General features: G+C 36.0%; 1 long non-coding RNA gene across 4 annotated transcripts in view; it reads left to right on the top strand.

Moving 5' to 3' along the window:
* Positions 1-18,486, top strand: part of LOC143654779 (uncharacterized) — a 40,286-nt gene that overhangs the window by 20,498 nt on the left and 1,302 nt on the right. For 2 of the 4 annotated variants that reach the window (XR_013161941.1, XR_013161939.1), the window contains 2 exons: positions 9,327-9,419; positions 15,711-15,874. This is a non-coding gene — a long non-coding RNA (uncharacterized LOC143654779). The remainder of the gene's footprint in view (positions 1-9,326; positions 9,420-15,710; positions 15,875-18,486) is intronic. The other 2 variants (XR_013161942.1, XR_013161940.1) reach the window with 2 other exon arrangements.

The following is an 18,486-nucleotide window of genomic DNA, read 5'->3' as shown; positions in this document are numbered from 1 at the left end:
GAAGTCAGAAATGAGAGGGAGGCTATTACTTCTGACCACACAGGAATAAAAATTATCATAAAGGGATACTATGAACAAATGTATACAAATAAATTAGACAGCACAGATAAAATGGACAAATTCCTGGAAACACATAAACAACCTACACTGATGAGAGAAGAAATTGAAGACCAATTACAAATGAAGAGATTGAGGCAGTGATCAAAGATCTGCCAACAAAAGAAAGCCCAGGAACATCATCAACATGGTGACATGAACAGATGCTGAATATTTCTCCCTCAACAACTACAAAACAGACAATTCTGAATTTCTCAGAACTCTGGAGAAAGATAAAGAGTGGAGAAAGACCCTACAAATACAGAGTTGAAGAGAGATTATAATATCAGGTAGAAGACCTCTATACCAGAGCAACCAGTACTCTCTCCTCCCCCAGCTAGGTCTCACACATGGCACTGAAGGGATCATAAATAGCAGCTGGGGTACCTCCATCTGGGACATGGAAGATATATTGTCTCACAGTAGTGAGACAGGCCCCCCACTGTTTGGAAATCCCGGGAATGTTGGAGGGCATTTCAAGGCCCAGGTTAGGGAGGAATAAGGAATCTGAGAAAACATGGACAGATTCTGTAATTCTAGCCCTGGGTCCAAAAGCCCTTCCCCATCCTTGACAAAAATAGCAGTAGCAGACTGATCCCTACCAGCTCAAGACTGCCATAGCTGGGGGAGTCCTCTGCCAAAAATAAAGTCAGGGGCTCAGTCCCACATTGAACTACATTTTGGCTGGCAAAGGACAGTACAGCATGCCAGCAGTCCCAGCCCCATCAGGCCAGATATAACCTGGCCTGTAAACAAATGCCTTCTCAGGACAATTAAGTTATTGAACACTGTCATTTTCTGGGAAAAACAGAAACTGCAAGGGAATTGAAGGGCTTTTTCAGAGAGTCATCAGAAAAATATCTCAGACATTGAAGCTGGTCTAGACCCCCTTCACTGGAACATACCACTGTTTTGGCTGTGAAATACAGTCAGCCCAACTCTTAAAGCAGTACCCTAAAATAAACCCAGGTCTTGTGAGCTGACAAAAACCTGAGTGCCACTGGAACCCAGCAGACAAGAAAAACAGATGCCTAAACATCAGCAGAAATCAATAACTCATGCCAGGAAGTCTGAAGACATGACCCAGTCAAAGGAACAAGTAACACCTCAGCTAAAATACAGGAACTGAAACAACTAATTAATGATGTTCAAACAAATCTTCTAAATCAATTCAATGAGTTAAGGGAGAATGTGGGAAAAGAGATGAAGGATATAAAGAAGTGTAGTGTGCATATAGAAGAACTTAAAAACTTAAAAAACTAATGGCAGAACTTATGGAAATGAAAGCCACAATGGAAGAAATGAAAAACAAAATGGAGACATACAACAGCAGATTTGAAGAGGGAAGAAAGGATTAGTGACGTAGAGGACAGGACATCTGAAACCCTACACACAAAAGAACAGATAGGGCAAAGAATGGAAAAATATACGCAGGATCTCTGGGAATTGAATGCCGACATGAAGTTCATGAATGTATATGTTGTAGGTGTCCCAGAGGGAGAAGAGAAGGGGAAGGAGGCAAAAAGAGTAATGGAGGAAATAATCACTGAAAATTTCCTGACTCTCAAGAAAGGCATAAGGGCGGGCCACGGTGGCTCAGCAGGCAAGGATGCTTGCCTGCCATGACAGAGGACCCGGGTTCGATTCCCAGTGCCTGCCTATGTTAAAAAAAAAAAAAAAGAAAGAAAGAAAGGCATAAATTTACACATCCAAGAAATGCAGCAACTCCAAACAGAATAGACCCAAATTGACCTGCTCCAAGAAACTTACTAGTCAGATTGTCAAATGTCAAGGACAAAAAGAGAATTCTGAGAGCAACAAGAGAAAAGTGATCCATCCTGTATGGGGAAGGCTGATAGAAAGACTAAGTGCTGATCTCTCAGTGTTAGACATGGAAGATAGAAGGCAGTGGCATGGCATATGTAAAATACTGAAAGAGAAAAATACTAGCCAAGAATTCTATATCTAACAAAACTGTCCTTCAAAAATGATGAGGAGTTTAAAATATTTACAGATAAATAGAAACTGAGGCAGTTTGTAAAAAAGAGGCCTGCTTTACAAGAAATTCTAAAGGCAGTGCTACAGACAGATAGGAAAAGATGGGAGAAAGAGGTTTGGATAAGAGTGTAGAAATGGAGATTAGCAGTAAGTGTAACTAAAGGATAAAAAGAGAGAGAAGAAAACAAAGTAAAATATGACAGATGGAATCCAAAAGACAAAAAAAAATGGTTGAAGGAAGTTAAAACAGTAACAACATTAAAAGTTAATGGATTAATTTTCCCAATCTAAAGGCATAGGTTGGCAGAATAGACTAAAAATAAAAGGATCCATCTATATGCTCTCTATGAGAGATTCTTTTTAAGACCCAAGGGCAAAAACAGGCTGCATGTGAAAAGATGGAAAAAGATATTTCATGCAAAAACAACTAGAAGAGTCGGGGCAGCTATACAAATAGCAGATAAATTAGACTTCAAATATAAAGCAATAAAGAGGTAAAAAAAAGATACTATTTATTAATAAAAGGTACAATTTAAAAGGAAGACATAACAATCATAAACATCTATGCACTGAGCCAGACTGCCCCAAAATACATGAGGCAACCACTGACAATATTGAAGGGAGAAGTAGATACTTCTGCAATGTCTAGTAAAAGTTGGAGACTTTACTAGACATTCTAATCAAGGGATAGATTGTCTATATGAAGATCAATAAAGAAACAGAGCTCTTGAACAATAGAATAAATGGTCTAGACTTAACAGATGTTTTCAGGATACTGCATCCAACAGCAGCATGATAAACTTTTTTCTTATGGGCTGACGGATCATTCTCCAGGATGGACCACATTCTGGGGCAGGTCACAGTAAATTTCAAAAGAATGAAATTATACAAAGTACTTTCTAAGATCACATTGGAATAAAGGTGGAAATCAATACCAGTTGGAAGGCTGGGCAATTCACAAATATATGAAGACTAAACAACACACTCTTAACCTGTAGGTCAAGAAAAGAAATTGCAAAAGAAGTCAGTAAATATTTTGAGGCAAATGAAAACAAGAACACAATATATCAAAACTTATGGAATGCAGTAAAGGCAGTGTTGAGAGGAAAATGTATTGCCCTAAATGCCCATATTAAAAAACAAGAAAGAACAAAAATCAAGGAATTAACTACTCACTTAGAGGAACTAGAGAATGAACAGCTAACCCCAAAGCAAACAAAAGGAAAAAAATAACAAATATTAGAGCAGAAATAAATGAAATTGAGTATATGAAATCAATAGAGAGAATAAATAAAAACAGAAGTTAGTTACTTCAGAAAATCAATAAAATCAATGAACATATAGCTAGGCTGACAAAGAAAAAAAGAGAGAGGATGTAAATAAATAAGGTCAGAAATGGGAGCCAGAACATAATTATTGACCACGAGGGAGATAATGAGAGGACACTATGAACAAGTATATGCTAACAAAGTATACAATGTAGATGAAATGGGCAACTTCCTAGAAAGGCATGAACAACCAACATTGACTCAAGAAGAAACAGAAGACTTCAACAAACCACTCACAAGTAAAGAAATTGAATCAGTCATCAAAAAACTCCCCATACCGTAGATAAAAGGAGCATCAGACACAAGGTTTTCACAATCGCACAGTCACATTGTGAAAGCTATATCATTATGCAATCATATTCAAGAAACATGGCTACTGGGACACAGCTCTACATTTTCAGGCAGTTCCCTCCAGCCTAATACACCTTAATCTAAAAAGTAGATATCTATATAATGCATAAGAATAACCGCCAGGACAACCTCTCCACTCTGTTTGAAATCTCTCAGCCATTGACACTTTATTTTGTCTCATTTTTCTCTTCCCTCTTTTGGTTGAGAAGGGTTTCTCAATCCCTTGATGCTGAGTTCCAGCTCATTTGAGGATTTCTGCCCCACATTGTCAGGGAGGTTTACACCCCTGGGAATCATGTCCCACATAAAGAGAGGGAAGGCAATGAGTTTCCTTGTCCTCTTGGCTGAGAGAGAGTCCACATCTGAGGCACAAAAGAGATTCTCTGGGGATGACTCTTAGGTCTAATTTTAAGTAGGCTAAGTCTATCCTTTGTGGGGATAAGTTTCATATGAACAAACCCCAAGATTGAGGGCACTGCCTATTGATTTGGCTGTCCCCGCTGCTTGAGAGAATATCAGGAGTTCTACAAATGGGGAAGTTGAATTTTTTCCCTTTCTTGCCATTCCCCCAAGGGGACTTTGCAATTACTTTTTATTCACTGTTCAAATCACTGGGATTTATCAGGGCATCACTCTGGGATTTATCAGGGCACCTCTTTGGACAAACCTGCAAATGAGTAAAACATATGGATTTAAAATAAATAAATAACAGGGGAACAAATGTTAAAATTAAAAATATATATATCAGGAAAAAACCCCAAAAATGAAAAGTCCAGGACCAGATGGTTTCATATGTGAATTCTATTAAGCATTTAAGAAAGATTTAGCACCAATCCTGCTCAAACTCTTCAAAAAAATTGAAGAGAAAGGAAAGCTACTTAATTTATTCTATGAAGCCAAAATCACCCTAATGCTAAAGCCAGGGAGAGATACCATGAGAAAAAAAATTGCAGACCAATCTCCTTAATGACTATAAATGTAAAAATCTTTAAGGAAATACCTGCAACCTGAATTCAGCAGTACATTAAAAAAGTCGTACACGATGATCAACTGGGTTTTATTCCAGGTATGCAAGAAAGTCAATTAATGTAATGCACCACATTAATAAATTTAAAAAGAAAAACCACATGATCATCTCAATTGATGAAGAAAAGGCATTTGACAAAATTCAACATCTTTTCTTCATGAAAACACTTCAAAGGATAGGAAAAAATGGAAACGTCCTCAACATAATAAAGGGACTAAATGAAAAACCTACACCTAGCATCATACTCAATGGAGAAAGACTGAAAGTGCTCCTTCTAAGATTAGGAACAAGACAAGGATACCCACCGTCACCATTGTTATTCAACATTTTTCTGGAACCACTAGCTAGGGCAATTAGACAAGAAAAAAAAATAAAAGGCATAAAAATCAGAAAGGAACAAGTAAAACTTCCACTGTTTGCAAATGACATGATACCATATGTAGAAAATCCTGAAAAATCTACAGCAAAGCTATTGAGGACAGGCAAAGTGGCAGAGTACAGGGTCAACATCCAAAAATCAGTGATGTTTCTATACACTAGTAATGAACAATTTGAAGAAGAAATCAAGAAGAGAATTTCACTTACAATAGCAACCAAAAGAATTAAATATTTAGGAATAAATTTAACCAAGGTCATATAAGACTTATACACAGAAAACTAAAAATCAGTGCTAAAAGTAATCAAGGAAGATCTAAACAAATAGAAGGACATACCATGTTCATGGATTGGAAGACTAAATATTGTTAAGATGTCAATCCTATGCAAATTTATATATAGGCTCAATGCAATACCAAATAAAATCCAAACAACTTACTTTGCAGAAAAAGAAAGCCAGTAATCAAACTTATCTGGAAGGGTTGTGTTCCTGGAATGGCTAAAAATATCTTGAGAAAGAAGAATAAAGAGGGAGGTCTTGCAATACCTGATTTTAAAGTATATTAAAAAGCTACAATGGTCAAAACAGCATGGTACTGGCATAAAAATAGATTTACTGACCAGTAGAATTGGATAAAATGTGCAGAAGTGGGTTCTCTCATCTATGGCCAATTTACCTTTGAAAAGACTGTCCAGCCATCTCAACTGAGATGGAGCAACCTCTTTGACAAACGGTGCTTGGAGAACTGGATAGCAGTATCCAAAAGAATGAAACAGGACCCCTATCTCACACTTTATAAAACTTTAACTCAAAATGGATCAAAGAACTAAACCTTAGAGCTAAGACCATAAAACCTTTAGAAGAAAATGTAGGGAAATATCTTATAGATCTTGTGATAGGAGGTGGTTTCCAAGACCTTATGACCAAAGCACAAGCAATGAAAGAAGAAACAGATGAATAGGATCTCCTCAAAATCAAACATGTTTGCACATTAAAGGACTTTTCCATGAAAATAAAAAGGCAGCCTATGCCATGGGAGACAATATTTGAAACCACACATCAGATAAGGTTTTAATATTCAGAATATATAAACAGAACCTACCTCTCAACAACAAAAGGCAAACAATCCAATTATAAAATGGGCAAAAGACAAGGAAAGACACTTTTCAGAAGAAAAAATACAAATGGCTCAAAAACATATGAAAAGACACTCAATCTCACTGGCTATTAAGGAAATGCAAATCAAAACCACAATGAGATATTATTTCACACCTACCAGAATGGCCATTATAAAAAAAAAAAAAGCACACAGAAAACTACAAGTGCTGGAGAAGATGTGGAAAAAGAGGTACACTCATTCACAATTGGGAGGAATATAGAATGGTGCATCTACTCTGGAAGGCAGCTTGGCAGTTCCTCAGGAAACTAAGTATAGATTTGCCATATGATCCAGCAATCCAATTACTAGATGTATATTTGGAGGAACTGAAGGCAAAGACATAAGCAGACATTTTTCCACTGTTTGTAGCAGCATTATTCATGATTGCCAAGAGATAGAAATAGCCCAAATGTCCATCAAAGGACAAGTGACTAAATAAACTGTTCTATATACATACTGTGGAATATTATGCAGCTGGAAGACAGAATAAGCCCATGAAGCATGTAACAATGTGGCAGAACCTTGGGGACATTATGCTGAGAGAAATTAGCCAGTAACAAAAGGACAAATATGGTACAGTCTCATTACTATGAACTAACATTAGTGAGTGAACTTTAGAGTTAAAGCTGAGAGCACAGGCTATCATGAGACAGAAAGAGTGCAGAGAACAGGCATTTGATGCTTAAGGAGTACAGAATGCTCAACAGTGATGATTGCAAGATCCAGGAATGGATAGCACAATGCTATCTGATCATAGCACAAAATTGTAGGTACACTGAATAAAGCTGAGTAGAGTTGAGGGAGGGGGCTGGGGCATGTATGACAGCAGAAGGAAAGACAGAGGATAAAGACAGGGATGGTATAACCTAGCAATGTCTAGAGTAGACTATTAAATGTCCAAATATAAAAATGTTTTTGCATGACAGAGCACAAACAAATGTCAGCATCGCAAGGTGTTTAAAATAAGATGATATAAAGGAAAAAATGCAATCAATGCAAACTAGGGTCTATAGTCAACAGTAACATTGTAATATGCTTCCATTGAATATAACAAGGCAATATACCAAAGCTAAATGTCAGTAAGTGGGGGATATAGAGGAAAAGCATGGGATTCTTTGTAGAAGAAATGAAAATCTCCTCATATAGATTGTTGTGGTGAAGGAATGGCTATGTGATTATATAGGGAAACACTGATTTCGTACTTAGGTTGGATTGCATGATGTGTGAGTAAAACTGTTTAAAATGAGCAGAGAGATGCAAGTGTTAGAGAAAATATGAGAGAGATGCCCATTCACTGTTGGTAGGAAAGTAGAGAAGTGCAGCCCTTCTAGAGGGCAGTGTGGAGGCTCACGGGAGGCTAAGCACAGGGTTGCCATATGGATCCTGCAACCCTGCAGTTAAGTGTGTACTGGAGGAACTGAGAGTGGGGACGTGATAGGACATTTGCCCACTGGTGTTTGTGGTGGCATCGTTCACATCTTGCAGTGGATGGAGGTGGCCTAAGGGTACATCAGCTGAGGAATGGAAGGGGACTGTGGTGTATATAAACAATGGACTATAGAGCAGCTACAAGAAGGAATGAAGTTGTGAGGTACGCAACTAGGTGAAGGAACTTCGAGGGCAGTATGTTCAGTGAAATAATCCAGAAAATAAAAGGCAAATATTATAACACCTCTCTGATATTGACTAACTCTAACGTGAAAACCAAGAGAATTGAGTTCAAGAGCACAGACTATCAGGTGAGGGCCTACTGTAAAGGTTCCTAGATTGTAAGCTCTTACAGAAGTCACGTCTATTCTGGATTTGTAACCGTTATTTCTAAATTCTGAGATGCTGAGCTCTTTGCGTATAACCTGGTTATTCCCTGGAACTTCAGGTATTTGTGTGACACCTGAGACTCAGAGCTGGAATTTTGCTGCTATGATAGGCTGCATTACTCCATCCAGCAACTGCTAAAACACTGAAAAAGTAATCAGACTTCAATTAGAGATATGAATGAAGCTGATCTGTGTAGGACTAAATTAAATCAGAGTAAAGGGCAAAGGGTAATATTAACTGTACTTTAAAATTTCTTTATATTTGTGAGACCAAAAGAAGAGATGTTTATTTAGTGCAAAATTTATATTTTCTTTAGCACACTATCTAATTTAACTTGTATGGTCAGCTTATTTGAACACCATAATTACATGGAAACTTGAGTAAGTATGATAAAGTCCCCTTGAAGGACTGGGGAAAAAGGCAGAAATATGAAACTTCCCAACCTGGGGAAGACCTGATATTCTCGCAAGCATTGGGGACTACCAATTGGATGGACCAGGTCCTTGATCTTGGGGCTTGACTTTATGAAACTTAGTCCTGCAGAAGAGAAGCTAAGCCTATTTATGATTATGCCTAAGAGTCACCCCCAGAGAACCTCTTTTGTTGCTCAGATGTCATCTCTCTAAGCCAACTCCACAGGTGAGCTCACTGCCCTTTCCGCTATGTGGGACATAACTCTCCAGGGTTTAAATCTCCCTGGCAATGTGCGACATGACCCCCAGGGATGAGCCTGGCCCTGGCATCTTGAGAGGAGTAAGCCTTCTTGATCAAAAGCAGGGAAAGAAATGAAACAAAACATTTCTTTTTTGAAATATTTCAAATTGAGATATTTCAAACATAGTTGAGAGGTCATTCTGGAAGCTATTCTTATGCAGTATATGAGATCACTTTTCAGTTTTTGGTGTGTTGGAGTAGCTGCAGGGAAATACCTGAAATTGTTGAACTGTAATCCAATAGCTAATTTTTGAAAATGGTTCTATAACTATATCATCTTTAAGGTGTCACCATGTGATTGTGAAAACCTTGTGACTGACTCTCCCTTTATCCACTGTATAGACAGATAAGTAAGAGAACAAAGACAAAAAATAAATAATAGGGGGACATGGGGGTACGGGATGTTTTTGGTGTTCTTTTTTTACTTTTATTTTTATTCACATTTTATTTTTTTTGCAGAATGAAAATATTCGAAAGTGGATTGTGATGATGAATGCGCAGCTGTATGAGGAGACTGTGAATCACTGATTATACACTTTGGATGATTATAAAGTATGTGAATATATAGCTCAATAAAATTGCATTAACAAAAAAAGAAAAGCTCATTACCAGATTGCTTCCCAAGTGAATTCTGCCAGTCATTCCAAGAAGAATTAACACCAGTCCTGTTCAAACTCCTCAAGACAAACTGGAAAGGAGGTCTCAGTCCATGAGACAGACATCATGTTACATACCAAAACCAGATAAAGATACTACAAGAAAAGAAAATTACAGACCAATATCTCTCATAAATGTACATGCAAAAATACTTAAAATGTCTTTCAGTAACTGGCAAAACTATCAATCAAATTAAAATCAAGACTATTAAAAGTTTGGACAGGGCAGGCAATGTTGGCTCAGCCGCAGAGTTCTCGCCTGCCATGCCAGAGACCGGGGTTTGTTCCCCAGTGCCTGCCCATGCAAAAAAAAAAAAAGTTTGGACAACAGGATTTACAAATTAAACTAACTGCATGCCTGTAATCAACAAATCCAAATTAAACATTTTTTCCAAGTATGCATAGCATGCATAGCAAAATGGATCATACACTCAATCATAAATGAATTCAGTAAATTCCAAAGACTTGAAATCATACGGAGAATTTTATCTAACTAACATGTCATTGATTAGGCTAGAAATCAGTTAGAAAATGTTAAGTATAAAACTCCCAAACGTTTCTAATTAACCCATTTGTCAAAAAAAGAAAGAACAATACATGTTACAAAATGTTTTAAACAGAATGATAAAAATATGAGAAAATAAAACTGTCCTGTAGAGCTAAAGCCGCTTTGACAGGAGAAATATATAACCTTAAATGTATAGCTAAGGAAAAAATAGAAAGTCTGAACATTAAACATTTAAGCATTCATCCAAATTAATTTAAAAAGTAAAGCAACATTAAGCCCAAATGAAGTAGACGGAAAGGAATAATAAAAAGCAGACATAAAATATAAATCAACAATAGAATTTAAAGAATTAATGAATCCTAAAGTCTACCTAATAACATTACTTTGCATGTGCAAGAACAATCAATTAAAACCAATAGAAGTATTACAATGATGAATTTAAAATGACAGAAGACACAGATAATAAATATCAGGAACAAAAATGGGACATCACTCCAGATTACATATTTTTAGGAAGTTAATAAGAGGTAATTTGGAGCAATCAATAGGAAAATTTAAATGGACAAATTCTTTTTAAAACATATCTTACCATACTGGGCCCATGGAAGAAACACAAAATTTGAAGAGAGATTTAATCTGTAATAAAAATTTCCCTACACAAATAAAGCTCCATCCCAGACAGATTCAAATGTGAATTCCACAACACATTTAGGGGGAAAAAGAAAACGTCATTCTTAAACACACTTTCCAGAGGATAACAAAAGAGATAACACTTTCAAACTTCTTTTAAGAGGGTGATGGAAACTTAACACCAAATCCTATCAAGGATATTACAAGAAATGACAAAAAAAAAAGAAACTCAGGCCCTGTCATGGACAAAAATGAAAAAGGTAAACATATAAAATATTACAAAATAACACCAAGCAACATATAAAAGGGTGATACATGTGATGAAAGTGGATTTATTCCAGAAATTTAATAAGGGTTTACAGCTTGAAAACCAATCAAAAAATCAATTTGAAAAATGAATCATATTAATAAATTAAACAGAGAACATTGATTAGATCTTTACAATATATGAAGGAAAAGCATATAATAAAATTCAACTCCAGTTCATGATTAAGAGAAAAAACAAACAAACCTCAAATTAGGAATAAAAGCAAACTTCCTTCATTTATAAAAGTTATCTACAAACACTTTCAACTCTATCCTAAATAGTGAAATATTGAAAGAGTTCCCCTGACACTGGAAATAAGATAAGGGTGCGACACTCTCAAAACTGCTTTTAATGCCATACTAGAATTCACACATAGAACAAAAAGGGATGAGCTCATGGAAAATGCTTAAGGAATTCCAGGGGAGAAATAAAGCATCATTATTTACATATAGCATGTTTGTGTTCAAAGAGAATTAATAACATCCACAGAGAAATTATTACTTTAGCAAGACCCATGGATACAAAATCAACATACAAAAATTAATTACATAACAAAAGAATGAAAATTAGAAAATTATATTTAAAGTTAACAATCTTTGACAACAGTATAAAAAATAGACGACGGGTTTTCAGAAGCATCAAATATCTAAGTAAAAAAGCCTAATGAAATATACGCAAATTCTTTATAGAGAATACTATGAAATCTTGAGAGAAGCCAAGACCAAAATAAATCACATGGAATTATTATGCTAAATGATTTGAAGATTCAGATTGTAAAACTCTTAGTTACGGTGCACGGGTGGTCAGTGATACAACGCTCACCTTTCACGCGGGAGACCCGGGTTCGATTCCCGGACCATGCACCCCCAAAAAAAAACAAAACAAAAAACCTGTTGGTTATCCCCCACATTGTTTTATAGATTCAATACAATGCAATCCCAATGTAAATCTTAGCAGGTTTTGTGTTATTTTGGAGGGGAGAGGTGAATGGGTGCAACAAGCTGACGAACTAATTGTGCCAAGAATAAAAAGATAGTTTTGAAGATGGGAAAATAGTTGAAGAACTCATACAACTAGATGTAGGGATTTTGGTTACCATTACAAGAGTTAAGCATTCCATTTGTGCCAAGATAAGGCCAAAGGAACTGATTTAGAGTTCCAAGACAGAATATAACCTTAATTTATGACAGAGATGGCACTTATATTTCAGTAAATATTGAAATGCAAAAAAAAAACCATTGAGTCCATACCTTACACACACACAAATATGCACACACAATAATTCAATTCCTACTGGTTAGGCTTCCCATTTCTATTTTTAATTAAAATTAAGAATAGTCATCAGAATTTGTCATTAAAAAAATAGAAAGGAAGGCTAAGAATGGGAGAGGATATTTGCAAAACATAAAACAGACAAAGGATGTTTCCAGGGGGAAAAAGCACACATAACTCAAATAAATCAATGAAATAAAAAACTGACAACCTAACAGGAAAATGGACAAAAAAGATTTGAGAAGCACTCCACAAAATAGGATCGCTAAGTGGCTGATAAAAAGTTATCAACTTCATAATTCGGGAAATGCACATTTAAACCATGAAGATACACCACTACATCCCCACCCGAACGGCTACAATTAAATGGCTGACAATACCACGTGTTTGCAAGGTTGTGGGCCATGGGAAACCTGCAACTGGGGATAAATCATTTCGTAATTATGTTCAGCAGTACCTACTGTACTACTCTGTAGCCCCCAAATCCCATCGCATCCCTGGATATATACCCAAAAGAAATATGAAGTGCGTGTATATATGTGTGTGGATAAAAGACATGCACAGTATCATTCATAATAATACAAAAGACAGTATGTTTGTAATAACCCAAAACTTGAAACAACCATGTATTCATTAGTAGTAGAATAGATAATTAAACTTGTAAAAAACAAAAGAGAAACTGTATGTTATTGAAAATAAACGGATTACTGTTTTGCGTAAAAGGATGACTCTTTACAGACATAATGTTGAGGAAAATAGTCAATTATAGAATAATGCGTTCTTGGTGGAACAATTTAAATATAGTTCCAAACAGGCAAAATTAAGCAATGCATTAGGAGCCAGAAAGCGGTTCCCTTTGGGAAGGTAGCGGCGAGGCGGAGGACAGCACGAGGGTGGCTGATGGCGGGCGAGTAGTGTTTTATCACTCGGTCTGTGTAATGACTTCCTAACTTAGTGAGCTTCGTGGCAATTCCCTGATGGTTGAAACACCTTTATGTGTGTTTTGATAAAAAGAATTATGCTTTCCTTTTTTTGGGGGGGGATGGGGGTGGTTGGTGCATGATCTGGCAATCGAACCCGGGTCTCCCGCCGGGAAGGCAAGCATTCTACCGCTGAACCGCCCACGCACCCTAAGAGTTTATTTTTTAATATTCTGTTGGTTCTATTAAATCTCTTTTAGTCATCTCTAGGTTAGCTTCCAGAAAAGATCCTATTTGGATTTTTAATGAAATTATTTTAAATAGATAAATTATTACGAGAAGAATTAGCTTCCTTTCAATATTGCATCCCCCCCATGCACTAACATAGTAAATCTTTTCATTTATTCAGTATTCCTTTATGTCCTTTAATGATGGTTTTTAGATGTATTTTTCCATACAGCTCTTACGTTTTTGTAGACTTTATTCCTAAGTACTTGTTGCTATTGTGAAAGATTTTTTTTAAAATGCATTTTCTAATTGTGCACAAAAAAATGTTCTTTGTACTAGTTTATCTATTGATAGATAAAAAGTTGTACTATTTTTATGTCAGCAATCATTTCATCAGCAAATAATGGCTTTATTTTTTCCTGTTTATCATTATCTCCTAAAAAATTCTTACATCATTAAGTAGTATGTTGAATAGAAGCCATTATGGCTGGTATCCACACTTGTTCTTGATTTTAAATGCGATATTTTTCATGTTTAAAACTTAGTGTGCTAGCTGTTAGGTTTGTAAAAATTAAAATAAATATGTTTTCAACAATTCAACAATTCTTTCATTTGGGAGGTTAAATCCTACTTGATTCCAGTGTATTTGGTCTGTATTCAAATTGGTAGTAATATTTTAGGGTTTTTGACTCTGGGTTCATAACTGTTTGTCTATAATTTCTTTTTTTTACTGTCCTTGTTTGCTTTTGTTGCAGTTATGCCAGCCTTTCAGAAGGCTTTTGAGGACCTATTCCTCTTGAATTTATTATATTACATTGGCATTATCTTTTCACAAAGTTTTGTAAATGCCTTTGGGATGGGGCAGGCAATGGAACACTGACTCAGTATCTTTAATAGGTATTGTTCTCTTCAGGCTTTTACTTTCTGAAGCCATTTTGACATTTTCATTTTTTTATTGAAAATTGTCTATTCTATCTAAGCTTCTAATGTTAATGCAAAAGTTATTCAAAGTGTTTTCTTGATATTTTGAAAATGTATAATGCAACAATCTATGTCCTATATTTGTCACAAGTTCTGTTTTTTTTGCCATTTCTTTCTTTCTAGCGAATGGTTTGTTTTATTAGTCTTTTCAAATCATCAGCTCTGGTTTAGTTTACCTTCTCTACTATCACTTTGTGAGAAAATTAATTAAATGAAATTGAATTTAAAGTGATTTGAATTTATATCATCAATGTAATCATACACAATGGGAGATGTATCTGGCTAGATTACCACCAATATGAGTCATTTTCTAATGGTAATCATTCTCAGTAGGAAAGATAAATTATAGGATTATTGAATTAATGCAAGGAAAGATTTTTTTTAACAGATGTTTCTACAGGCATGGCTAGATGGATGATTGTTATTCACCACTTAAGGCATATTTTCTGTCTTAAGTACAAAAATTGCTCCTTAAGAATCAATTTGTCCTTTCCTCTTGATTGTATGTTATGTAGTAGGAACTCAATCTTATGTGTTGAGTTTGAATGAAATGAAGGAGGCAGACTAACATATTTTAAAGATTCTGCTACTTTTCTTGATTGCATTTTTATCCTTTGCTTCTTCGTTCATTCATTCCAGAAACAAGTATTCAGCACTATTCTTGGGAACTATAATACAACAGTAAATAACACAGAGAAGAACCTGACTTCATACGCATATATTCTTCTCTTAGCAAAGTCACAAAATAAACAAGAAAAGAAATAAAGACGAACTGAAATATATCATTAATGTTAAAAAATAAAAACACTGTTAAGCATTTATGAGTAGCTGACGGGCTGCCAGGGGCAAAGGCACACTTTCAGAAGTGGTCACCAAACGTCTCTCAAAAAAAAAAAAAAAAAAAAAAAAAAAAAATATATATATATATATATATATATATATATATATATATATATATATATATTTGAGGACAAAATTAAGAAAATGAGCCAGGAATAGGAAAAAATGAGGGAGAGTTCATTGAAGAAAAGGGTATAACAAATGGAAAGACTCCAAGGCCTTGGCATATTTGAGTAAGATACACACACGCGTGCGCACACACACACACACACACACACACACAAGTCCCTGTAGCTGGGACACAGGGAGAAAGAGGTGGCAGTAGGAGGGATAGGTGAGCACGTACTATCTGACAGGTCATCTTGACAAGTTTGGTTTTTGATTGTAAAACCAATAGTAAATCACTACAGAGGTTTTGTTTGCTATTGTTATGTATGTATTTGCTTGTTTGTCTATCGATCTAGTTGTCTATGTATTCATCTAATTTTTTGTTTTAAACAGAGGACTGTGTAACGTTGGTCTGGAAAGGTAACTCCAGTTGCTGCCTAAGAAGAACGGCTCAAGGAGCGACAGGAGCGGAGACGCAGACAGCGGCCGGTGCAGCTTAAAGATGATGTAACCTTGGGCACAGCAGAGGAGATAGCAAGAAATGGACCAATTTAGAGGTAATGCAATCAGGATTTATCAGTGCACTAAGTGCAAGCAGTCGTGTTAAGGGAAAGGGAAAAATGAAGGACAAATTCAAACTGTTTGGCTTGAGAAAACTGGGCATTAGAACACCATTATGGTATGTTACAATCCTGTTGTCACGATGGCAACATCCTTTTTCTCTAATTATATTGTGTGGCTATTTTCCTGATGGTGCAAAGAGAGTAAAATATAATGTAGGAGAAATTCATTATGAATTGGAAGACTTCAATACAAATCCCATAGATAAAGTTGATTTGCTGTACAAAGTCTCTCTCAAACCAAAAATTGTGAAAATAATTAAATTAATGATTGTGAGAATTAAATGAGATAGCATAGGCAATGGTAAGCCGCACTATACCTAAAGCATAGTGTTTATTCAATAAATATTGGTTAAATCTGAATATCGTTGCATTCTGATCAGCAGGATGGGTGATGGAAGATATCCTAGTACTCCTGGATTAATCTTTGACTGTTTTTTCTTAGAGATGGAGACTGAGAAACGTCCCGCTCTGAAAAGTCATAAATTTATCTATTATTTCTTCAAGTATGTTACCTCTTTGGCTGCTTACTCTTGTGAAATTTAATACTGAATGCACTTAGCTTTGGTCAACTAGGTTAATTTATAGATTCTAGTAGTACTTTTTCTAAAATGCATCACAATGTAAACTGCCAAAGAGGTATATCAGGAAGGCATTGAATAATTTTCAACAGATGGTTTAGGAATAATGCCATCTCAACTCTTCCTTGTAACTCAGGGAAGTCAGTTAAATCTCTTCAATGCAAGGTCTTCGTCATGATCAGGCAGCTTAGGAGCAGATGCTCTTTTAAGCCATATTTATGTCAGGCTTCTAGAGTGGGAGAGAATATTCTGCCTTTCTTGGTGAGAATTGTTCATTGGATTACAGCTTTATGTACATAAAAATCTCTTGTCAAATCCAAAGTATTACATGAATTAATGTAATTAATTCCTTCTGCAAATCTTTACGGAGCATTACTATGACCTGGACAGAGCCCTGATACTCTTAGTGATAACAGTTCAGTTGTAGGAAAACAAGCATAAATGAATGAATGAATGAATCAGTCGATCAATAAATAAAATGCAATACAATTATTAAAGAGCAAGGAGGATACAAGCAAGACTATGTTAGAAGTGGATAGTAGCTTAGAATGAGTGGGTTACGTGGATCAGTATAGATCCTACTAAAGAAGCATCATTTGAACTGAGAGGTGAAGCTTGCAAAGGGCCCAGGCTTGCAACCCCATATAAACATAAAGGGAATTTCAGAGATAATAGCAAACGTAAAGATCCAGGATTGGAATGAGCTTAGCAAGTTTGAGGAAAACAACTAAACCAGACAGGGAAGAAGAAAAACAGGTTAGAGAATGACATGAGAAGAGTTAAAAGAATAAGCAGGTGCCAGGTAATTTATGACTTCAAGAGTGATGGAAAGTCATTTGAATTTTATTTTTGCATAATGATTAGAATATTTTAAGCAGTGCAGTTTCACGTTTGAAAATAACCGGTTGTCACAGGGCAAGATTAGAGAGAAAGAGAATGTTTAGAAGACTAGTAATATGGTAGTGATAATGGAGAAGGTGAAATGCATTAAAGTTTGGGAAATATACTTAAGATAGGGTTGACAGCCATTGCTGATGGTTGGGTGTGAGGAGAAGGGAAGTCAACAGCAAGTCCTATGTTCCTTTTAACAACCGGTGGCATCGTCTATTGAGATGTAGCAGGCTAGGAGGGCATGATGGGGGATGAGCCAAAATAGGGAGCTCTTATACATGTGGGATGACTTCTACACATCTAAATGGAGTGTTAAATCAATGTGATAGTCAGGTACATTATTCTGAAGCTTAGAGTTTGGGGCTGAACATATAAATTTTATAGTCACAAGCATAAAGATGGTACTAAAAGGAACAGGACTTTATCAGGTTATAGAGAGAGAGCGAGGTTGTGGATTTAAGAAGGCCAGTTATTTCATTGCTTAAAGGTTGGGAAAAGGGGGATCCAGCAAAACAGACTAAGAAATAGGAGGAAAACCAAAAGGAAATAGTCTTCCATGAGACAAGTAAAGAAAGAATCTCAAGAAGGAAGGGTAATCAGCTGTGCAAATACTATTGAGAATGTCCAAGTTGAGAAGCAAAATTGACCATTGGTCTCATCAAGATGGAAAACACTGGTAACTGAATTCATTTTAGTGAATTGAAAAGAAAACATCACCAATGGATACCATTACACACCTATTAGCTTGGTAAATTCCAAAACATTTACACCAAATTCTAGTGAGGATGTGGAGCAAGAGGAACTCTCATTCATTGCTGGCAGAAAGGCAAAATGGTGTTGCAACCTTGGAAGACAGTATGACAGTTTCTTTTAACGTCAAGCATAGGCTTAACATACAATTCAGCAGTCACACACCTTGGTTTTACCCAAATAAATTGAAAATTTATCTTCACATCAAACTCTGCACATGAAGGTCAATAGCAGCTTTATCCACAATGCTAAACACTGGAAGCAACCAAGATGTCCTCCAATAGATGAATGGAAAACAAACTGTGGGGCAACCATAACATGGAATAT

The sequence above is a fragment of the Tamandua tetradactyla genome, chromosome 14 (assembly GCF_023851605.1).
Source record: "Tamandua tetradactyla isolate mTamTet1 chromosome 14, mTamTet1.pri, whole genome shotgun sequence".
Classification (NCBI taxonomy): Eukaryota; Metazoa; Chordata; class Mammalia; order Pilosa; family Myrmecophagidae; genus Tamandua; species Tamandua tetradactyla.
Note: the sequence above shows the minus strand (reverse complement) of the source record. Positions and strands in the feature narration are given on the sequence as shown.